This window comes from Triticum urartu, chromosome 7A (assembly GCF_056163025.1).
Source record: "Triticum urartu cultivar PI428250 chromosome 7A, HENAU_Tu73, whole genome shotgun sequence".
NCBI classification, from domain to species: domain Eukaryota; kingdom Viridiplantae; phylum Streptophyta; class Magnoliopsida; order Poales; family Poaceae; genus Triticum; species Triticum urartu.
The window spans coordinates 144601046-144607045 of record NC_141879.1 but is presented as its reverse complement, the minus strand read 5'-3'; positions in this window follow the sequence as shown (position 1 = coordinate 144607045).

The window sequence follows — 6000 nt, the reverse complement described above, 5'->3', positions numbered from 1 at the left end:
AGACGCGGGAGAAGAAGTGGTTCGGCACATTCGCCACTATGGAGGAGGTGACATGCGTGTATGACATGATGGTGGTCCACAACTTTGGCATCTACACGAAGTTTAACTTCCCCCTCGGCACTCCTGTTAGATTGCTCTCCCACACTGAGGAGAAGGAGCATTGCAATGCCTTGAACCAGCTCGAGGCTGAGTGCATCGATAAGGCCTTCGTGGCTGAGTTAATTGTGAAGAATCCATAGGTTCTCGCCGAGAATGGCGTGTGGTTCGAGTAAAAGGAGAGTGACTGTATATTGGAAGATCTCATGGTCGAGCCCTCCGATAAGGAGGAGGATATGTTGTTGACTTGGCCTTGCACCAATGATGATGTGGTCACCCCCTTTGGTAGTGGGGATGATCCCTATCTCCTCCGACTGGGATGACTTTGACGCGTACTGTGCCCAAGGCGGAGACGATGTTTTTTCTCTATTATGCTAGCTATTGATAAATCGTCTAATTGTGCTTTGTATGATGTGCGACCTTATGCAATTGAGTAGTTTACAATTGTGTTTGAAATATGTTTTGCAAATTTTTGATGGAGTTAAGTTTGAGTTCAGCTAGGAACCACTTTTGTTAACTCCTCATATTTGAGGAGCTAAGGTTTGAGGAGGCGTTTGAGGGGCTCAATTTTAGGAGTTCGGCTAAAGATGCCCTTAACTCTGCATGGTTCGAGTCTAATGTATTGATGCAGTTCTAAAAATTGTGCACTCATATATTAGGATGAATTAGTTTTACAAAAAGTTACATTTTCAGAGTTGGGACTATTAAATTGTACTGCTTGCCAACTTTTCTAGATAATCCAAGAGACTTAATGGCTATTTTAATCTATTAATGCCTCACTTTATAATAACTAATCATGCGCTTTTGCTTCTTTTAATTTGCAACTACGCATTCAATTAGTGATATGTTTGATGATGACTTTTTAATATAGTCTTGATTGCAGAGTCGGTCAGATTATATTTTGTTTGGGATATTATGCACGTTAATTGCCACATCATGTATGAAAATAAAGATATGGTGTTCATCAATTTTTTTTTTGCATAAATAATTTCTTTGTATCCCTTTTCCCACTCCAGTGTTATGTTTAGTCTACTAAATGCTACATCTGATCAGTCTCAGACATTAAGTATTGAAGGGAAGTACCAAGTTTGTGCAATGCTAAGCAGTAGCATTATGACAATTTCGATACTGGGTGCAAGCAAGGTATATATTATGATCTAGGAATGCTTACAGAATGTTATTATATGTTGTATCGCTTTCAAATCGGTTTTCTTTACTTTATGACCAACTAACGGAGACATGTTAATAGTTTCTATTATTTTTTAACACCCAGTTTATACAACTCACAAATTATAGCTCATGATTAAACTTAATATGTTAATATTGTTGTGCTCAGTAACAAACAGAAGGAAAGGATGGAAATCTAGGAACACATCTTTTGAACTGCACAGTGCATTTTAATACAAAGGTCTATTTTATAAAAAAAACAAGTTTACTCTATGAAGTTCAATTAGTTTTACAAACTATCTTACTAGCACTTTACCACATGTCACATTGGGTGAGCATCTTAGACATGTCACATTGGGTGAGCATCTTAGTAACACTATCACGACATGTCACATGTAGTCAGCGATAATTAATATCAAATGATTCTCTCAACATTAGTTTAATTAGCTGATTCAACCTTATGTAGTTTGTCGTAGATTTTTTTCATCTCATTCACAAATATGTGGTATTTTGTAGTTAAAATTTACTCTCCATAAAAAACGCAATAAGATATCCATATGTATGGAAATATGTGAGATCCTATCATATACAAATGGTTTGCGATATTGATTAGAAAAAGTAATGTCACCAAAATATAAATTCTCCATATCACTAGGTGAATATATTGTTCCTATGCAGTACCAAAGTAAACTACTTCATGGTCCTTTCAATTCATGGCTTCTTTTTTTGTATATCCCGCAATTCTGGAAAAGAAATTGTCAGAGAGCTTCCCCTCATTTATGTTGTAAAAAATATTACTAGCCCATGTGAATTGGTTGATGACTATCTTTTGCTAATAGTAATGCATGCCTAACGTACTCTGGTCCCTAAACAAGTAGATGTATAAGCCTATAACCAGTTTTGTGGAAGAGTCCATATATACCTTTCAATGCACTACCATAAAGTACATGTACAAACCATGAAGGTGAATTTAGTACTCAAAGTACTATGCACTATTGCAGAAAACCAAAAGGCAAAATTAATACTTTCCTACGAACTCAATAACATATGTTAGATTACATATGAATCAGAGCAACAACTATATAGTAAGTAAATCGTTTCAGTCTACTACTTACATATGTGGGAGTGAGGCTTGTGGTTTGCTAGTTAGGACAACAATTCTACCATGCTTCATACCTATCCCTCCCGGTGACTGCTTAAACAAAACTGATCAATAATGTAGCCAAAATTAATTAGAAAGTAGTATTAGATTCTTAAGGATAACAAAATCTATCTTCTCTCTCTCTCTCAGAGGTGAATGCCACATACCAGGAGTTCCTAGATAAAATCTAGTAATCTGTTCAAGTGGTGATGAACGAATATCTGCTAGCACTGTTTTCTGAGGAGGATGTTATGTGGGATGTCTTCAGCATTGGAGACTTCAAGGCCCCTCGGCAAGATGGGCTGAACCAATTTTTTCCAAGAAATATTGGCATATAGTTGGGCAGGATATCACACAGGGGATTTTGCAGGACATAAATACTAAGCAGATTCCTGATGGACGGAATGATAACACTATGGTTTTTATACCGAAGGCAGAATCTCCTGAAACTATTACATAATTTCATCCTATTAGTGTTTGTAATATGTTATATACAAGATTATTTTAAAGATGCTTGCAAAGAGATTTAAAATGACCCTTTTAGAAATTTTGCTCCGACACAGAGTGCTTTCGTCCATGGTAGGCTTATCACGGATAATGTATTGATTTCATATGAATGTGTTCATAACATAAAAAAATAATAGAAATGAAAAAGAAGGTAGTCGTGCTATAAAATTGTACATGCATAAGGCTTATGACATAGTAGAGTGGGGATTCCTAAGAGATATGATTTGAAAATGGGATTTTACAGTGTCATAAGCCTAGTCTACTATGCATAAGGCTTATGACATAGTAGAGTAGGCTTATCACTTATGACATAGGAGAGGTATATAAAAAGACTCACAAAAGAAGGTAGTCGTGTTGTAAAATTATACATGCATAAGGCTTATGACATCGTAGAGTAGGCTTATGACATAGTATTTCAATTATTAAATTACCAAAAGGTGTTTGCAAGGGGATTTCTTATGCTATTGCGAAATTATGGTGGGGAGATGATGATGAAGGTAAAAACCTTCATTGGTGGGCATGGTGGAAACTCTATGTTCTGAAAGATCAAGGAGGTATGGATTTTTATGATTTACATTCCTTTAATCTTTTAATGCTGGCTAAACAAGGTTGGAGGATCCTGGATTTTTCTAATTCTTTAAGTGTGCAAGTGCTATGAGCGAAGAACTTTGCAGATCGAAATCTGCTGGCTGCCGACCATAAGAAAGGATTATCCTTTACATGGCAAAGCCTGGTCACGGGTATCGAAACATTCATGCGGGCATGCATTTGTAGAGTTGCAAATGTTGAGCACATTAACATTTGGGAAGATGCATGCGTCCTCTCAAGTCCAAACCATAAGATCATCTCTTAGAGAGGGGCGCACTCATCAAAAGTTAGTTGGATCCATGATCAATTTTGATTCTGTGATTAATTATTCAATTCATAAACATTTTTTTAATTCAAAAACATTTTTTTGCATTCATGAACATTTTTTGAACCCACAAACAATTTTTGAATGCCAGCAATTTTTTTAAAATTCATGAATATTTACTCTAATCCATAAATAGTTTTGAATCCAAATTTTTTTTTGAATATAGTGAACATTTTTCTCATTGCGAGCATTTTTTCAATTATGCGAACATTTTTCAAGAGGCCATTTCTTAGAAAATTATGAGCATTTTTAGAATTTGTGAAACTTTTTAAATAAAGATAGGAATTTTTCTACTTTGTGACCATTGTTCAAACGTTGCATAGTGAAAAAAACAAAAGGAAAAAAGATCAATAGGCTGAGGGATACAAACAATAAGTTTCACTTATTCGTCCCCTTCTTTCATATACCTCTCCTTCCTCTGACTTAACACCGGTGGTCTTTCCGGGTTCCAAACTCATAGTGGCTACTAAACACGAGGGTTGCACTCGTTGCGAGACTTAACCCAACACCTTACGACACGGGCTAACGACAGCCATGCACCACTTGTGTCCGTGTTCCTGAGGGCACCCGGTACGGAGCCATCGTCATCTTCGGCGTAGCGTGAGGACCTTACCATGATATTTGAGTCGTTCTTGCCTACGGAACAAGCACCAGTAAATTCAACCGGCTTGTGGTCGGGACATCGCCTTCTTCTCTAGAATCACACAAGTAGTACCACTCCCATGGTGAGGAGAAAAACCTTAAGGCCCAAGGAGATAAAAGCAATGGAAGAATTTCTTGTCCCTTCGAAATTAATGAAATAAAGTAAGTCAGATTATTTTAGAAAAAACAGATCCTAACCGGATGCCACCTTTTTAATTCTTTCATGTGTTTCCTTGTTATTTCTATGTATTTTTCCTAAATGTAACGATTGTACTTTTTGTACAGGAACAAATAAGTTTTTTTAGGGGAAGGAACAAATAAGTACAATCGTTACATCGGTAAACCTGGCCAATGTAGGCAATGCATGGTGAATTAAGTGGTGTCAGCCCAAACCAACCTTCTCTTTGAACCGTTTTGGAAACATTCTAGAAGATTCCACAGATTTTTTTGGCTAGTTTCTTTATGGTATTTTGGGATCGAGTTTTCCTAGGTATTTGCTTTTTCTTTTCTTTTTTCCTTTTTATGAATTTTGCAGATTCTTGAAAAAAATTTGGTGAGTTTATTAAATAGACAAACATATTGTTCAAATCCATGAACTTTTCCTCTCAATTTCGTCATGTTTTTGTATTTTCATGAACATTTTTTTCAAATTCACGAACATTTCCAAATTCGTGAACATTTTTTTGTTCGTGAACTTTTTCAAATTCAGGAACTCTGTTTGTTGCGATGTTTTTAGATTCGTGAACTTATTTTTCAAACTCTTGAACTTTTTTTGAATTCCATTTTTTTTCAAAAATTTGAAAAGTCAATGGTTAACCGGTGAACCAAGGACCGAGCCAGAAAAGAACCGACCGAGGATTTGTGATAATGAGCCGGCCCAGCTTGTTACGCCCGTGATCGCTAGCTGGCCAACTGGCGCCGAATAGGAGGGCTAACCCTATTCGGCGTACAACCCCTCCCTCTAGGTACACTTTGGCTGGCCCAACCGGCTCTTTCCCTGTTTTGGAAAGGTTCTTCTTTCGGCTCTTTCTGCTTTTTCATTTTCGTTATTTTATTTTTTTTATTTTTTCATTCATTTAATTTTAAATTTTTATTTTTATATTCGGCTTCATTTTTCATTTCTTCACCATTCCCCCTTTTCCTTTTGTGAACATATTTTCAAATTCGTATTTTTTTTCTGATATCAAGGATAGGTTTTTTTAATCTTGACCATTTTCTTTCTAAATTTACAAACATTTTTATGAAATCGTGAACATTGTTTTTTCCTCAGAAACATTGTCAATCTGCATATGGCTCCACGTGTAGGCTCTACCTTTGATGGGCAATTAAACCAGGCTTTGTGTGCGCATAAATTCTTTGAAAGTTATCATATCAGAATAATGCGCCCTGGCTTGTTGCAATTTCTGGGATGCGAATGAAATTGTAATCTCCTACTAGAAGCCATTCTTTATCATGGGGGATGCTTAATCCAAAAATCCAGTTGGTATAATTCACTCTTTGTTCTCCATGACAAGGCCCATAAATGTTAACTAGT